This window comes from Archocentrus centrarchus, chromosome 23 (genome assembly GCF_007364275.1).
Source record: "Archocentrus centrarchus isolate MPI-CPG fArcCen1 chromosome 23, fArcCen1, whole genome shotgun sequence".
Lineage (NCBI taxonomy): Eukaryota > Metazoa > Chordata > Actinopteri > Cichliformes > Cichlidae > Archocentrus > Archocentrus centrarchus.
This window is the reverse complement of record NC_044368.1, coordinates 620213-639543: the sequence shown is the minus strand read 5'-3', so window position 1 is coordinate 639543 and position 19331 is coordinate 620213.

The following is a 19331-nucleotide window of genomic DNA, read 5'->3' as shown; positions in this document are numbered from 1 at the left end:
TGTGCAACAAGTCCAGTCACTGCTAAATATTCCACAGTCAGCTGTTAGTGGGATTATAACAAAGTGGAAGTGATTGGGAACGACAGCAGCTCAGCCATGAAGTGGTAGGCCACGTAAAATCACAGAGTGGGGTCAGAGGATGCTGAGGGTCATAGTGCACAGAGGTCACCAACTTTCTACAGACCTCCAATCTTCATGTGACCTTCAGATCAGCTGAAGAACAGTGTGTAGAGAGCTTCATTGATGGGTTTCCATGGCAGCTGCATCCAAGCCTTACATCACCAAGCTCAATGCAAAGCTTCAGATGCAGTGGCTAAACACTTCCCAGAAGAGCTGAAGCTGTTATAGCTGCAAAGGGTGGGCCCACATCATATTAGCCCCTATGGATTAGGAACAGATGTTACTCGGGTTCATATACGAGTGAAAACTTTTGGCAGTATCGTGGATTTCTGTTCTTCTCTGTCACTGATTTTCTGGTAGACACAGAGGAAAACGTGCTGGTTCCAAACAGCTGCCAGCGGTCCAAAGTCTGACACTGTAACATCAGAAGCTACAGGACGAGCTACACAGCAATTAGCAGATGTGCTCCATGGAAATGACCATTACCAGCAACACGTTTGAGTCTCAGACCTGTTGAATTGTGGGCTGTTTTGCAAAAGACAACGAGGCAGAACTGACTCTGCACCGTTGGTGAAAAAGAGGTAAGAGCTCAGCTGAGCACTGAGGAGGATCCTTCAGTACCGACTGAACCAAACTGAAATAACTCAACATCTGTTGTTCCCTCTTCATTTGCTGCCTCTCACACTGTTTCCAAAACACTGCATCTGTTTCTACATCAACGCTTCTCAATTATTTTCTGTTAAAACGTGCACCATAGAGCTATTACTTACTGCGCACACTCTGACAATGGGACCGCCACTGCCACCTACTGTTTTGGATGTGCAATTACACTTTATTCTAGCACGACAAAAAAAGTTTGTTCCCTGGGGTCAGATGTGCCCCCCCCCAGTAGCACACCATGCCCCCCCAAGGGGGTGCACCCCACTATTTGAGAAGCACTGTTCTACATGAAGACCACCACAGTGATTTCTCTTTTGATTGCAACGAGGACTCCGGCTGATAGCAAAGTCCAAACAAAGACAGTCTCACAAGTAAAATCCAAAAACAGACGCAAGTGTCAACGAGCAAAACACACAGCACAGCGAACGAGCCCATCAACGGATAAAATGGATGCTTTGAGGAAAAACAAGGGCTACATACACACTGTGGACTTGTTTGGTATTGGTTAACAGACACAGGTGAACACAATCAGGCCAACAGGAAGTAACAACATAGACAAGGGAAAAACAACTGCCAAGGAAATAAAAAGGAAACAAGAGAGAGACTTACTGAATATTTCAACAAGCCATCTCAGAGGAGCGAGGGACCCCCCCCCCCACTTAGAGCAATGAAGAGTCCAGTTTCTACTGGTGCAACAAACAGGAAACCTGAACAGGCCTGATGAACCTCCAGAAACACAAACTGCAAAGAGACAGAACTGAGTCAAAGCGATGCACTGCAGCCAGTGTCTGAGTCCAAAAGCAGGTTTCTAAATTAGGGATCATCAAACTGTTCAAATAACAATTAACAACAATAATAATAATAACAAAGTTTATACAGGAGGGGGGGGCGATAATGCACAGAGAAACCCAAACAAAAACCCAACAGCACAAACAGAAGAATGTGCTGCTAACTATTGCGTCAGACCGCCGACATCAGCTGCTGCAAACATGCAGAGCCAGAAACGACGACAGCCACGCGCTCTTTCAAAAATGTGTTAAATTAAATGAATGCAGACACAAACATTTTTCTTCTGGAAGTCTGATTGTAGTAAAATCCATTTCTGACAGTATCAGGATGCCACAGCACCATGAGCCGCTTTACAGCATCCTCATTTTGATTTGGGGTGTGAGGCGAGCAGCTTCACCTTCCACCACTACACACATGGCTGCTTCTGCTTCCCCTGGAAGGGTTACCATCCTGTCACAGGAATAACATCATAACATAATAATCATTATTTTAGCTGTAGCTTCCCCCAGTCTTACACATCTCTGGTTCTAGCGAAAACTTCCCTGTAAAGCTTGCATGTGGTTAATTTCTGTACGATCATGCACAGCTAACAACCGGAGGAGACCGGAGGGCTGATAGATCATCTCCACGCTGGTTCATACTTCCTGATAATTAATCAGTGAGATGCTGCTCAGTGTGAGAGCTGAAGGAAACGCACTCGGAGACATCAGCATTCAGGTCTGCTGCTGACTTTCATTAAAACCAATAAAAACAGTGAGAGGCGATCGATGGAGTTCAGCTGCTCGAGCGCTCGCTCAGGCGGCTGACAGAGAAATACGGCTCCAGCGTGCATCAATATTTAAATGACGTCCTGTACAGGTGGGCTGCAGCTGGTTCCTGTCGAGCTCAGGATAAATGTTGATCCTCTCCAACCAGGCGGCCGAACTGTGCAACACACAGGAGCACCTGGAACGCCTCAAAGCTGTTTCAACTGCAAGTCCAGCATTTAATTGACCATTTAAAGACTTCTGTCTTTAATTGGTCAATTAAATCCAAACGGGGGGAAGAAGGAGGAGTCGGGGGGAAGTGAGCGTGTGCGTGAGTTCTCTCTGGGTACTCCAGTTTCCTCCCACAGTCCAAACACATGCAGTTCGTGGGGTCAGGTTACCCGGTGTGAATGGGTGTCTCTCTGTAGGCCCTGTGACAGGCTGGTGACCTGTCCAGGTGAGCCCTCCTCTCACCCTGTGGCAGCTGGGTTAGGCTCCAAAAATGAACGTCCTGTATCTGTGCTTTGGAGGCAATAATCACTCCTAAAATAATCTTTAAGGATTTCTAACAAAGACCCAGTTAGTTTATGAGAATATCAAAGGAAGCTGATGAAGTGAATTTGATCACAAACACAGCTGGATCCACCGCCTGGAGGAAAACACTTCCCATCTCATCGCTCCAAACAGGAAGTTGTCATGCAGCGGGATCACCTACAGAGTCTGTGCAATGAGGCAAATCCACATCTGTGTGAGGTAAATTAGTTACAACATTCACTTCACACTGCATCATGAAAACCATCAGCTGAGACTGACAATCAGAAATGGGGGAGGAGCTTATTCTGCTGTTTGAAGGCAGGTGGCGCTGATTGGCTTCAGGCAGAGACAGAAGTGAGAACATGTGTTACTGTAATGCCCAGCTTGGCCGCCTCAGGGCGAATATTCACAGGTTTCATCACCACAGCATTCAGCGAGTGAGGTGAGACGGAGCTTTGTCTTTGGTGGGGGTGGGGTTAACACACCATTATGGCTTCAGATTGGTCAGAGAGAAGCTGGCACAGCTAACTAATGCTAATGAGGCTGAGAGAGAAACCCGGCCTCAGTCCAGAGGTCTCTGCACCTGAACCAGCAGCAGTGAGACAGTTTGTCTGAAACTGATGATGGAGGTCAGGTGGATGTTGGTGGGACGCCCAGATCAGGCTGTCAGAAATACAATCAAGAGAAGAAGTGATGACATAGAGGGTACTTTCTGCAGATGTGAATCCAGGTGTGCTTGAAGTTTGGGCTGGTCCTGAACAGTGAGCAGGCACAGCGCAGTGTCCGGACTGTAAGCATCAGCTCCTGATGCTGCATTATCCACCTGCAGGGTCCTGATGATGCTGAATAATCCCATCCTGACACCAGCAGTGGCAGCTAGGCCGTCTCTGTGGGCAGACCTGACTTTACTGAAGAGTCAAAAAAGAGAGAAGTGACCTAACGTGGACCTCACATCACTCAAGGTCACCAAATCTATGTTTTACAGACATGTTGAATTTTTTATGGATGTTTTGGTCTCATGTTTCTCTTCTGCTGCTTTGGACCTTCTTGGTGAGACTCTGCCAGTAAACAGAAGTCACGTGGTTGAGTTTGGGGCGGTGATGATGAAACTGCAGGTAACCTCCTCCTCCTGTTACTCCCTCAGTCTCTCTTGCATTAATCCTGTCTGACAGTTTCTACCTGTAGACCTGAGCTCAGGTGACTGATTCCTCTCAGCTCTGCTTTCTAATTACATCCTCTCTGCTCGCCTCTGCCCTCCATCTCTCCGGCCTCCTTCTCCTCCTTCCTGGATGTTGGGCAGGTGAGGGTGGGGGTGGGGATGAGGAATAATTAAAAAAACTTTCAGGACTCAGAGTGTGGCTGATCGATGGCGGCCTGTTTTTGTTTATCTCAAGCAACGACGAGCGAGCGAATGAGGGGTCAGCCTGTGTGAACACTATCCTCACACACACACACATTCAGCTATGGAAATAACTGCATTGATCTCGTTCTGCTGCTGGCGGCTGATTGGCCGCCTCCAGCTGCAGCGTTCGGCTGGATGTCATCACCTGAAGGATGGTGACGGCTGAATAACTCTGTCCGTGACATGCAGAGAGAAAAGCTCTGAACGAGTCATGGATGGAGATTTCTTCTTCGTTGGTGGCTCAGAACGGCCCTGAAACGCCAAAAACTGGATATTCTGAATCATTAATATGCAGAAAACGTTTACACACTTGCTCTAAGTTCACAAGGAAATGCTGCAAAGAACACAAGAACTCCAAAGTGGACGGATCTCTAACGATCATTAGATATCTGCAGGATGAGTAGTCAAAGAAGTTTGGTTGGATCGACCTCATCGCAGGTATCAGGTATCACATTAATCAATAAGCATTAATCTGACAGTCTTCATATGATCAGACTTTCCAGTGAATTGTTTCCATTGGTTAGAAAATCCTCCAATGGGTGAGCTGCCCCTCATCACGTGTGCATGAGCTGTGACGTTTGGAGGTTTTCCTCCGTGTCTGAGAGCTCAAATCATCAAATAACTGAAAGAAAAATCTGACCTGCTGGAACTGGAAATCTCCTGCTTGTTATGAGGACTATTGGTGAACCCGTGGACGTGCAGCTGTAGATGGAGGCTGATGATGAGCAAACACACCGGTTAAGGGGGGTTAAAGGTTAAAGTCCACGTGTAGGATCTGCGTCCTCCGTCCTCCTCACCCTGCTGAGCAGCAGCTTCCTGTTTCTCTTTATCTTTGATTGGCTGCAGTCTGAGACCCCCGGCTTCACTTTGATCTCAGCATGCGCGCACACACACACACGTGCACACTAACACACACAAAGCCCTCAGCAGTGAAACAGGTCTTGGGTCACAGGAGGGCGAGAAATAAACCTTCCTCCTCAGTCTGTCTGTATCTGTTGCATCATCGTCGGTTACTCTGACATGCAGCTGAAGGGTTCATCTGAACTGAGTTGGGTCCTGTGTGTGAGATGCTACAATAAAGGTTTATTTAGCTGACTGCATCGCAGCAGTGAGTGTGCAGCAGGGCAGGTTTCAGACAGCGCTGTGGGCGTTTGTTCACCACGAGCTGCTGTTGGTCACACTCGGTGAAAGGTCGGTGATGGGTCCAGGCTGAACCCATCTTCAGAAAGGTCACGGTTCCTGGAGTTCTCTAAAGGAGCCCCTCAAGGTTCGATTCCTGGTTTCTTCTCTGAGCTGAAGGCTCCTTTATGCAGATGATACGCTCATTTCCTGTGAATAAGCTCCTCCCTCATTTCTTCTCTTGATTTGACTGGAAGAGAGCAGAACAACTTAAGGGGTGAACTCCACCACCTGCTAGTGTTTGGGCAGTGAAGCTGCAGAGTGATGGAGAAAAACCACACACATAAATGCTGGCAGCTGTGTAGGCTACAGGAAGGTGTTTAAAGTTGGAGTGCACACTGAGGAGCAGGCGGATAAACTGGATAAACACACCACGTTCTCAAAGTTCTCGATCATGGTGACATTGCTCCTGCCCGCTGTTCTTTATAATTGATATAACTTCATTGTCACTGTTTGACTTTATGACAGGCAGCAGCAGTTTATTGGCAGAGTAACCTCAGGTCTCACCTGTGTGACAGTATGATTGTTGCTCCGCCTCAGGTGTCTCAGACCTGTTCTCCTTCATCCTGGAAAAATCGGGGCTGTTTTTATTTTTACGTTTTACTTCATTTTTGACCCGAAGTCTGATTTTGTTCCACTGTGTTTTATTAACTCTGCACAGCCTGAAGCTGAAATAATCAGATGTGCTCGTTATTCGAGCTTTGCTTCGAGACCATCCAGCAGCAGGACAGCAGCACCTCTCTAACCTTCTCTGAGCTGCTGTTTGCTCGAGGAGCTCCAACTAAAAATTTTATTTCTCTGACTGTAAACAAGCCGACTGGCTTTGTGAGCCGGAGGAGAGGCAGCGCGGAGACTCACTGCTGAATCCTGAACCGCTGCTTGTATAGATTGTGTCATATATATATATATATATATATATATATATATATATATAGTGAGTGGCACAGAACTCCTCTGTGTCAGCCCTGTGAGGGTCAGCTGAGACAGCCTCCACCTCCCTCACTGACCTGAATGATGAGCAAAATGAATGGGTGGATGTGATGACATGCTGGAGGAAAAAGCCTGAGTGAAACAGCAGTGTTTGGTTCCCGATCACGTCAGGTGGACACGCGCAGCCCTCAGGATTTCCACCCCCACTCACAGGGATCGCTCTAAGTGAGGTCGAAAAGGCTCCGAGTCCAGCAGCAGAAACACAGAGCACACCTGAACGTGCTCATAAACGCTACACGCTGTCTTCTACACTTGGATCACTCCTGGAAGCCCCAAGTCACCATCCACCTGTCAGTCAGAGAAGCCACACCCCCAAATAATGCAAACTTTATTTAAACAACAAGGTATAGAAACATCTTCCCCCCATACAGCTGTTATGAAGGGGACCAAAGCAGTTTCTGGATCAGCTGTAAACATGTTTATTTCGGCTGGAAAGTTTAACATGGGAGTCTATGGGGACTGACTCACTGTGGCGCCTCTGCTGGACTGCAGAGGAACTGCAGCTTCATTTTGAGCCCCGCAGGGAGCTGCTTTGGCAGAATCTCACTCCTCTAAACGAGTTTTACAGTTTAGAGCGTCTCATTCTGCGTCCATAAGGAAGAACATCTTCATCCTCCTCTTCCTCTGCAGATTCCTGATATCGATCTCCAATGATCCCAGTAAACAGAGACGCTCTCCTCTCTTTAATCCTCAGAGCGTTTCAGGGCTGTGTTCACTAAACCAGCCAATGAATAATGCAGCAGGACGGCAGCCTCAGCCCTGAATTCCACTTCCTGTCTCCACACTCGACCGCTGTGGCCAATTACAGAGCAGGACAATGATCTTACACACACACACACACACACACACACACGTGTGTGAAGTGTGTGTGTGCTGTGGTAAGATACAGGTAGCCCTTATCTGTATGAGAGTGTTCAGAAAGATGAAGGTCAGGATCCTCCTCGTCCTCTCTGAGCTGCTGCCTCAGGCCAAAACAGCCTCCCAGTGACTCTGTGTGTGTGTGTGTGTGTGTGTGTGTGTGAGCGTGTGTGTGTCTGTGTGTGAGTGTGTGTGTTTAAAGTGAATTATTTTGTGGCTGTTGAAAAATGACCTCCATGCTGAAGGAGCTGTGGATGGATGAAATGATGCTGCAGACGGGAGCTGCTCTCCTTCCTTTCTGTCCATCTCAGGTTTTCCAGCGTCCCGCACTTTGAAACACGAGCTCTTATTTTGTAGGGTATGTGATTCCTGACCTGCAGTGCACAGGGGTGTGGGGGTGGGGGAGTATGAAGCAGTGACCCACTGATTCCCTTTCAAATCAAAAAATGGAGCCCTGCCTCATTTGTGACAAATGTTCCCGAGTTTAGGAGCAGCTCAACATGCAAACACAACAGAAAAGCAGGAGCCAACATTCAGGATCCCACCGCTCCAAACTCACAGCCTCACAGCACTTTCACATCCAGCTCCTCATCTTCCTTTCATTTACAGTGTATCACAAAAGTGAGTACACCCCTCACATGTCTGCATATATTTAAGTATCTCTTTTTATGGGACAACACTGACAAAATGACACTTTGACACAATGAAAAGTAGTCTGTGTGCAGCTTATATAAATTTATTAATACTATATTATATTGATATTATATATTTTATTAAATTTATTCTTCCCTCAAAATAACTCAATATACAGCCATTAAAGTCTAAACCAGCGGCAACAAAAGTGAGTACACCCCTTAGAGACTACACCCGTAAATGTCCAAACTGAGCACTGCTTGTTATTTCCCCTCCAAAATGTCATGTGACTCGTTAGTGTTACCAGGTCTCAGGTGTGCACAGGGAGCAGGTGTGTTCAGTTTTGTAGTACAGCTCTCACACTCTCATACTGCTCACTGAAAGTTCCAACATGGCAAAGAACTCTGAGGATCTTAAAGACGAATTGTTGCTCTACATGAAGACTGTTATATAAGCTGCACACAGACTACTTTGTGTCAAAGTGTCATTTTGTCAGTGTTGCCCCATGAAAAGAGATACTTAAATCTATGCAGACATGTGAGGGGTGTACTCACTTTTGTGATACACTGTATGCAGACATGACTTTTCATCAGGCAGTCTCACATCTGCTGCCCATGAACAGGAAGTGAAGGGGGAAGTCCACACACTCTTGGAGCTCCTGGATCAGAAACTAGTCGGTCAGGTTTGGGATTAAAGGACTCGGCTGAGTTTAGAACAGACCTCCTAACCCTGACCTGTGTGATAATAGTTTCCACGTCACTGTCACGAGAAAAAGGATGTCGTGGCCACGAAAACAAACAGATCGCCTTCATCAGCAGACACGGCGTCTCCTCTGAGCTCAGTGGGACCAGCATGAGTAAAACAGGACTCCTCCGGGCTCTCCAGCTCCGATGATCTGGGATGAGTTTCAGGGAACTCCTTCAGTCCTGCTGGAAAATATTCAGGTGTCAGAATGATGAAGCTGATTATCATTAAAGCATGAACATGTTCTCCTCTTTATGTCCTCGGCTTCGTTCTGGAAACAGTGTTACGAACACGTTTACTTAGACAGACACTTTCTGCACTTGTTTTGTGATGTTTCTGCATCAGCCGATGGTGCAAACATCCTCGTACATGAAGAGAAACACAGAACGAAGCTCCGCTGAGGGGACGTGTCCCTGCTCGTCTCCTGCTTCGGTGTTCCCAGAGCCTAAAATCACAGCGAGTGAGGCACACCAACGATAGCTCCACAGGACTGCAGGGAGCCTCTGTGCAGAGGTGGTCATCTCTGCAGGCACATCACTGCAGACCGAGCCAAGAGCCAAGAGCCACTCCATCTCTCTGTGAGTGTTCTCCTGGAATTTTAAAAAAGGAAAACTTAAAAGTGCTGTGAGGCTGTTGGGTGGCCTCAGAGCCTCGAGGCTTCAGCAGCAGTTTGTTCAAACAGGAGTGTGTGTGTGTGTAAGCCTCATTCATAATTCAAAACCTCTGCAATTATGCTGTTGTGGTAATGTAATAAAAAATAAATGTTCCTCTGGATTTTAATAATTCACACAACAAAAGCAGAGACAGCGCCATCAGTGGTGCATTATGGGTAATGAGGGCGTGAGGTGAAACTGAGTAAAGCCGCTTCCTTTCACACCACGCGGTGTTTTCAGTGACTGAAGTTTGTTCTTAAAGCGGCTGACGGATCCGTGCAGTTCCTCTAATGTCCACTAGAGGCAGGCTTCACTCTCAGGCCTGGAGTTGAAGCACAGGTTGATGTTTATGACATCAGACTCCTGTCTTTAGACCAGCGTGCAGCCTGTCATGTCTCTGCAGGTATTAACTCCTCACTACCCTCTTCAGTCAGGAAGCACTTCCTGTTTCTTCTTCTGCAGTGAATAAATGAGCGCGGCTGATCTGTAACAAGCTGATCACTCTCCACCTTCACAGCAGTGGTCTGAAATACAGATTTTAATGGCTTTAAATCAGCCCTGTGAGACTCCTCACCCTCCTCCTTTGGAACAACATTAGGAAACATTTTTCCTGTAGAGGGAGGGGAGGTGCAGGTCTATAAATAGAAGGTGGAGAATAAAAGGTGGGTGTGGGAGGGCTTTTAGCATCTGTACAGGGTGTTATGACCTCGAAGCCGCTCGCTGTGACGGAGGAACGAAGGAGAAGGACGGAAAGGTCAGGACGAGTTTCTGTCCTAACAGGAAAGTTCCTCATGTCGAGACAAGAAGGGTTCAGAGCTTCACGTCAGTCACTGAAGTCCTGACAGGAGACATGCAGGCTCCTGCAGAGGATCTGCTATAGGCCTAGGCTGCTGGGTGTGGGTGTGGGTGTGTGTCCCATGATGCACTGAGTGTTGTGTCTCTCTCCCCTCAGATGACTGCCCCTCCCTGAGCCTGGTTCTGCTGGAGGTTTCTTCTTGTTAAAGGGAGTTTTTCCTCACAGAGGTTCATCTGATGGTTTTCTCCCTGATCTTTATCTCAGTATCCGGACCAGCTGGAGGTGATTTATGCACCCTAATTTTTCCAGTGCTGAATTTTAGACCCGATGTGAGAAGGTAAATGTGGATTCTGAAGTTTAACTGTACGGTCCGTCTTCAGAAATGATTTCCACGAAGGCTCAAAATGATAATAATGCGCTGCAGCCTTTAATTTCTCCATCAGTCTGTGTGGATGGATGATGGAGGCGTACAGTCTGTTAAACTATCAGGTTTAAAAAGTTTCATTTCTGAACTCAGACACACCAAATCTGTGGAGTGTACTCGTGACCCTCTGATGGCCTCAGTTACTGCTTTCCTTTATTATGAACCTGATGCTCGCTGTATCTGCCATTAAAGCAGGAATGAGGCCTTTGGTTCTCCTCTTTCCAGCTCCTTGGTCCAGCAGCGCTCACCTTTTCATTCCACTTACAGCCGCGGTGATGACAGCCATCCAGCTGGTGATTTCTGGCAGAGGATCAGGAGGGTTTTATTAAGTAAGCTGTGGCTCAGGTGACCTAAACACCCCTCATTAAGCAGAACAAGGTGTGCCTGCCCTGATTCCACAGCACACACAGAGGTGCTGAATGAAGGAAAAGTGGAGAACGGGCTCTGACTGTTCCAGAGCTGTGAGTGATACCTGATAACCCGAGTTTACCTGCACGATTTACCTCAAACACACAGACACCTGAGTGTAAATGAATCCCAACACTGAGAACAAACAGCTGCACCGATGATGCAGCACATCGAAGGGTCACTACGCCGTGTCAACCAGATCATTGCAGTGACTGCGCTCTGCCCCGCCCACCCCCGAGTCTTCAGTCTACTTACAACAAATCTCAGAGCAGTGCGACCAATGAGTGTTGGTCCTTGTTGGTAGAAAACCCTCCCACTCAGACAGGACCCCCGACAGGCAGTTTGGGCCAGAACTGCCATCCAAACGACAGCTGTGGATGAACAGCTGTGGATGATGGCTGGCGGGTTTCTGGCTTTGGCTCAGTGTTTGTGGATCATCAGGATCCAAGCTGTGGGCGAATGGCACAGACTGGAACAGGAGGCCTGCTCCTGAAATATGAATGAAATCTTTTGTCACTTGCAGTCATCAGTAAATTTTGCCTCATTGTTCTGTACAGTGAATCCAGTGAGACTGTCGGCCGCCTCCTCTCTGCCCCGATGTGAGCTCTGTTACCTGGTGATACGGTGTGGGGGGGCAGTACCCATCTCAGTGGATAAAAAGATGATTTAAAACCATAATCGTCCTCTTACCAGAACACCTGAGAAGGATGTGAGGAGACATTGGCACACTTTCATTTTGGACCTGACAGAAAAGACCAGATGTTTGCTGGACTTTACTTGTGTCTACTGGCCTTCTATTAAACAGCCTGCTGTGGGCCCACCGAGCGTCAGCGAGGATGTCTGTCAGCGGAGTCTGAGCTCTCTGCTCGATCGGGCCTGTTTGGAGTTTAGATGTTCCCCCCGGTGCTGCAGGATCTGCCTCTTTGCTGTTGTTCCTCTCACGCTGTGTGGCTGACCTCATGCTTTCCTTTTAACCATCTTCAATTTAAAAAGAATAAATCATTGGTTTAGTTTTTATTCTGCGTGTTTTTTAGACTTCGGCTCCATCAGGAGGAGGCAAAGGCCGGCCTGATTCACCACTGCAGCCGCACACAGAGCAGAGTGTCCTTCATCTTCACAGTGACAAAGACTCTGAAAATATCAGAAGCACAGAGACTCTTCATGTCCCCAAATCTCTGAGAGGGTTTTATACTCACATTCGATTAGTTTCTTTCAGATGATGAAAGCCAGACGACTAATCGATACAAAGTCTCTGATAAAGACTTTAATCTTCCCCTCACGTCAGAAACGTGTTTCACAGAATCTCATCGGCAAAGCTTTGTTCTGTGAAAGAAAAATGAGCGTCAAGCTGCGTCTAAACCCGAGGATGTCTCTGAGCATCGTCGTGGTCTTTGATTGGCTCTGTGGGGATGCTTCACAAACATCTCAAATCTAACTGAAGACAGATGTGTCCTCAGAGGAATAACAAGATAAACATCTGGAGACTATTTAATCTCTGTCAATCCACTTTGCACCTAATTAACACGCTCTGGCTCCAATCCAGCTCTGGAGGGGGGGGGGGGGGGGGGGGGTTCAGTGCAGTGAGGACTCGTGGAAGATGCCTTGAGCCAAAGAAAAGTGCAAATCACAAAAGGTCCAAACTGGACGTGTTCGAGTCTGCGGCTGATTAACCTGCAGCTTCTATAACTGGCCTCAATGAACAGTCGACTCAGCTGAATATATATGAGTCATCTGTATGTAAGCAACTATGAGGAGGAGGAAGTATAGACAGATATGATCCCACCCCTCCGTCCCGTCTGATGAATGACAGGAATATTCGTCAGGCTGTCCTTGTTCTCCAAACCGTTCACTCTGTGAGAAACTTGGTTTGTATTCAGTGTTTGATAAACAGCTCAATCACTGTAAATATCTCTTTAACAATAAAGTGTCTGAAATGATTTATGATTTGAGCTTTTACTCAGGACTGAAACGCTCTCCAGAGTTTGGGTTTTTTGAGGTTTCCACTTGATTCTGTGGTTTAGTGTCACAGCACAAAATCGAACCTGTTATATTTAATGTGATTTATCATCAGATCCACAGCTGTGTCTGTCAAACATCCAACTCTAGATTTAAATTCAGTGATAATTTAACTTAATACATAGATGCTGTAATGTTTTGACCTCATAATATCACAGGGGTTATGCCTTTCAACAGGAGCAGGCAGCGAGCCGAGGAAAACGTGAACAGGACGTGCACGGAGTCGGGATCTGTTTAAAGTTTTCAGGATGTTTACCTCCATGAGCCAGCAGATCCTGGCTCTGTCTGTTTGTTGGTCAGTTTTCCTGCATCATATTAAATTAATTAGATCTCAGCAGGGATTGGATAATTGGTTGAATCCCAGCATGCATCAGGAAACAGTCCAGCCTGGCAGGACAGAGTGACAGGTGGAGGACTGCGGGGGAATCGCAGGCAGAACGTAGCCGAAAGGAAACAACACAGGATGCAACCTGGGCAACCAAACACAGAAAAACAATGCAACTGGAACAGAAACAGCAACGTGAGCAACGCAACCAGAGAGGTAAGACATGAAAGACAGCAGCACAACCACACAGTGAAAACCGTCCGGGAGCTGAAGCCTAACCCAGCTGTGATCGGGGGAAAGGAACCGTGTTCAGCCACCATGTAGTCAGAGCAGCTGCAGCATCCATCAGGTTTATTCTGACACCTTCCATCCCACTAAGATCCAGTTTATTCCCACCGTCATTCCAGTTTATTCCCCATGTCTCTCAATTCGATCAGGTTATGTGTATGTGGCACAGATTTACGCACAGCTGAATGAGTGTTTTACTGTTGGAGCCTTCATTTCATCTGTCCAGCTGCTCAAACATCTGCAGCTGTTTCCCTGAACCGAGGACTCAACTCTTCAGTGCAGGTCAGAGACAAAAGGAGCAAGAAGAGCAGCACAACACGAGCAACGAACTGGAGACAAGCGAGCAACGCAATGAGCCGGGGGAAGGCAACACAACCAGAGACAACCGAAGAACCACAGAGGGCAGCGGCTCAGGGTGAAAGGTAAAAGGTCGCCACCTGAACTGGAAGAAGAACCGATCTCTTCTCCAACAGATGCTCCTCTGAAAGGTTTCTGTGGTGGAGAACGGTCCATGTGCAGGGGGGAGGTGACGCTAACCCCAAACAGGTCGCTGCTGAGGGGCTCAGAGCGACTCCTGCGCTGGACCGCGTGGTTGTTCAGTAATAATGAGACGTCCTCTCGTCTCCTGGGGACAGTCCTGATCATCGCCATCTGTCAGCGACAACAAAGGATTGTGGGATCTCACACACACTCACAGCTCTGTGTGTGCGCTGAAGAGAAGCAGCTTTTCAGACTATAAATATGCTGGCTGATGTCACATGGAGATTTTTCTGAGACTGGAGTAGGCAGCTTCTTCTTCTCCTCCTCTATATTTAGCGCAGAGATGTGGCTGAGCGTTAATTAAGACGCTCTGAGGCGCCTTCACACCTCTGACGGTTTTCTGTGTGGGACGAGCTGCTCTCTTTCCTGCAGCTCCTTTCTTCTGACTCACGGTTGTCTCTGTTCTCTTCATCAAACAGAGTTTCTGCATCTCCAACACAAACATCACAGAGGAGCACCGAGTGGGGTCGGATATGATGCAGAGGGTCCGGACCGCAGGCCGCTGTATGATGAGCTTTAATCCAGGGATCCTACCTGAACCTCTGCAGCAGAGGAGGAGTAAAGTTACATCATCTTTTACCGATCAGGTGTAGCCACATTTTTAATGTCCACAAGCAATTTATACCTCATGAAATTAACCTGCTGTTAGCTCAGCTTTATTACAACAAGTCTGATGGTCCTGACTGGCTCTGAGCTGCTGCTCGACTCAGTCCAGAAATAACCGATCAGGCTGGAAGTGAGCAGCACGGACGCTGTTTAATCACAGGTGCACGCGGTTAATGGATTCTTCCTCTGAGTCATTAAATGATTAGTGGCCCCACTGCACACAGGCCTGTGTTCAGAGTCATGATTAAGATTTAATGCTGGATCAGCTGAGCACAAAGAAACACAAACCAACAAGAACAGGATGCAACATTAACACAAAAACACCACAAACCATGGAAGAAGCGCTACAAGACGCACAAAGAAAAAGATCAGCGATAAACTGCAGAGACACAAAAGCATCACAAAAAAGACAAGAAAAGAAGAAACCACAAAAACCAACAAAAACTAGATGCAAATGAAAACAACTGAGTCCCAAAACCAGCAGAAAGAAAACAAACAGAAAAACAAGCGACTGCAAAGACACAAAACTGCCCCAAACTACACAAAATGAAGCGAGAAAAACAGATCAGAGAGAAATAAACGCAAATGAATGCAACTGCTCAGAGATCAAAAGGAGACGCACAGAGATGGAAGTGCTGCACAAGATGACGCAAACACACACTAAATGACTCCAGAGACACACAAGCAGCTTCACACAGACAGAAAATGTTAAAGGGAGTGTGTGATTCCTCAGTTTATGATGCATCCTTATCACACACAATAACAACACAAGCTGATTCTCTTATAATAAACATTTCCCAAAGTTAAGAAGTTTGTGTGTTACAGCAGCCGGAGCTCGGCACACAACTGCACCACAAACACAACAAAGAACACGTCGAACGTTCGTGTCACGGAGATTATCAGAGAGATCACCTCGTACGGCGTCGGGGTCACTGATGCAAACACAGGATGAGCATCTCCCAGAGATACATAATTAGAACAGAGCTGTATGATGGTGAAGGAACAGACAGCCAAACTTTACTAACAGTCCATCACAGCTGTGATGGAGCTCAGGAGCAAACGGTTCACCTGTGAAACTGAAAACTCACCTGTTCGGGGGGATTAGGTAGTTCTGTCACTGACTGAGCACCGGGGCAGGAACAAACCACGAGCAGATGGAGGATACTCCTGTTAAACAGGAGCTTTGTGTGGAGCGGGAAACTCAAAATTAGGCTGTAAGCAGAACTCTGACGGTGCAAAGATCCTCACATGGAAACAAACTGAAAATCCAAAAGTCCAGGGAGGAACAACAGGGAGGCAGGGCTATTTATACACACAGGAGGCTGATTGGGCAACAGGTGGGGAGACACAGGTGCAAACAATGAGGACACAGAGGCAGGAAGCAGAATGAAAACTAGACTTCAAAATAAAACACCAAACACAGAGCCAAGAAAACCCAAAGACAGAGAATCAAATCTAAGAACACAGAACCTCAAAGAACTCAACCAGAGAATACGACAAAACCCTGAAACAAAGCAGGACCTGTGACATTTTTACTTCCTCACCTGCTGGTTCTGGTTGGACCCTGAAAGCTGCTCTGTCGGTTTTAGGGAAAGATTCGGTGGGTCAAACACACGTCTTCTCTGCGGGGACAGATCCACTGAAGCCAGGGGGCGCTTTGTGCACGAATGAGTGAAAACAAGGTGGTAGTTCCTACTCACTGCCCCTGCTTGGGTCTCTTCCTGTTGAGAGGGAGTTCTTCCTCTCCACTGTTGCCAAGTGCTGCTCATAGGGCCTTGTCCCATTGTTGGGTTTTTCTCTTTACCCTACAGTATAGACTGCTGTTGTGAACTGTAAAAAGTGAACTGAATATGTAGGTCCGAGCTGCAGGTGTGAAAATCTGCGGTGCTGCTCCTCCATCCACAGCAGGACGGCGCAGAAGTAAAAAGAAACCCACAGAGGCTGGAAACACATCTGCACCACCTGCAGTCCCATCACGCTTTTTTCAGCAGGGGGTCCGAGTCCTCAGGAGGAGGTTTGGGGTCTTTGCGTCCTCGCTGCTTTTTAAAGATCAGCCAACCATCAGAGGATCTCCATCCCAGCTCTGATGGAAACATTTCAGCACTTTAAATCAGAGGGTGGAGATAAATGACAGCAGCTGCTGCAGCTGTGCTCTTCATGATAAGAGTGTTTGCCGGACTTCCTGTTTCCCGCATCATGTATGACTTTGTCTCGCAGCGTCCTCTCCTCTCCTCGCCGTCCTCCGCCATCCATCATGTGCAGACAGAACAATCTGGGCTGGCAGCTGGACCAGAAGCAGTTTTCATGTGTTATCCCCAGATCCTGTCAGCGATCCGCCCGCTGACTGAAAACAGCAGCTCCACTTTATTTTCACTGTCTTTATTTCATTTAGACAAAGCAGACTTCACAACAGCTGTGATGGGATCAGATGAGGCCAAACTCCGCCTCTCTGTGTGACGGCTCGGCTCTGAGCTTTGACAGGGATTTAAAAGTGAGTCCCTCAGACAGGTGGTGCAGCCAGCAGCTTCCTGTCTGAGCTGACCTGTGATGCTGGAGGACAGCGGCTCCACTTTCTGCTCTGCAGCCATGAAAAGGATCAAAATCAGCTTGAAAGCAAATGTGCAGCCGGCGCAGCCTCGTCCAGACTGCCGGGCTCTGCACTCTGCTCTGCTTTCATCAGACGGCTCTCACAGCTTCATGTACACAAAATACAGATTTCCCACTTGTTTGAGGAACTCCACGTGTAGGAAACAGCACAACGATGCAGCATTAACGCAAAACAGACACCAGGAAAAAAAAACACCTTTGACTGACAGGAGCTGTAACAGGAGCTGGAGGTGTAATGTCAGCGTTCGCAGCCCGAGCTCCTGATGATGTAGAAGGTGTGCACTCATCAGTGGATTCACCTTCATCCAACAGAACACACCTCACTGCACCTGTGTGCAAGAACCCTGCTGTCTGTGACTCCTGCTGTCTGTGACACCTCCTGTCTGTGACTCCTGTCTGTGACTCCTGTCTGTGACTCCTGTCTGTGACACCTCCTGTCTGTGACTCCTGCTGTCTGTGACACCTCCTGTTTGTGACTCCTGCTGTCTGTGACTCCTGTCTGTGACTCCTGTCTTTGACATCTCCTGTCTGTGACTCCTGCTGTCTGTGACTCCTGCTGCCTGTGACTCCTGTCTGTGACACCTCCTGTCTGTGACTCCTGCTGTCTGTGACACCTCCTGTCTGTGACTCCTGCTGTCTGTGACTCCTGTCTGTGACTCCTGCTGTCTGTGACACCTCCTGTCTGTGGCTCCTGCTGTCTGTGACTCCTGTCTGTGACACCTCCTGTCTGTGACTCCTGTTGTCTGTGACTCCTGTCTGTGACTCCTGCTGTCTGTTACTCCTGCTGTCTGTGGCTCCTGTCTGTGACTCCTGCTGTCTGTGACTCCTCCTGTCTGTGACACCTCCTGTCTGTGACACCTCCTGTCTGTGACTCCTGCTGTCTGTGACACCTCCTGTCTGGTCTTGTATGTTTAGAAGGTCACTGTCAGTATTTTGATTTTCTATCACGTTCCAGCAGGAGAACCAAATTTGCTTTATTGTGTTTGAGGAAAATAAATCTGATTCTGACCTGTGACAGCAAATACTCCAAATAAAGGAAAGAAGGGGGTGACAGGAGCGAGGTCTGAGAGGACTCCTGAGAACATAAGAGCTGCAGGTATCAAACGCTGAGCGAATCTGTTTGCATTAAAGTTCGATTCAGATGACGTTTACTTACTTATTTATTTTGTGTGTGTGTGATTTTCTCCTCCTCCCTGCTAATAAGAGGAGCTGATACCACCTCCTCCTCCCGTCTCCTCCTCTGAGTTTGCTGCGTTTCATCGGCTCAGTATGAGCGAAGCTGAGGGGAGAGCTGCTGCTCTGCTGTCCTCTCCAGCTCTGTACTCACACTCAGACTCTGGTGAGCAGCTCCTCTCTGCACGCCATCAATAAGGTTTATATGAAAGTAAACGCAGCAGAGAGTGAAGGAGCATTTGCAGCAGATATCAGAGCTCCATGAAAAGTTCCACTGTGTCAGAATGAACTGATTATTTTCTAAAGTTTAGTGTTTGAGTTTCTGAAGCTGGAAGATATGAAAAAGTAGGTGATATGAGCCTTTAAAGTTTACCCAGTTTTTATCCAGTGAATAATGAGATCAAACATGAAGGTACTGATGCTGGTGACAGAAACCAGGGGCTCCTCCTCCTGTAACATTGATCTGCATGCAGTGGATCTGCTGATGAAGATATGATCGGAAATCTTCATGGTGTGAAGGTAAAATTTAGCATGGCTTCATAAATTTTCTAAAGTTATCATATGAGAAAGATCAGCTGATTGTGACGGGGTCGGGGGGAACTTTTCTCTGATTTGATTTGATCTTAGATGATGATGATGATGATGATGAGGGCTCAGGGCTTTGAGAAGTTTCTTTCTTCTGTTATCCTGAAACAGTGCTGGAGGATCCGAGGAGGAGGAGAGGAAATGAGCTGCACTCCTTCCACAGCTGATCGCACTCGGCCGGCCTCACATCATCTCTGCACACCCTGCAGATGTGATCTCGACAGGACCACCAGCAGAGATGCTGATGAGACGGCG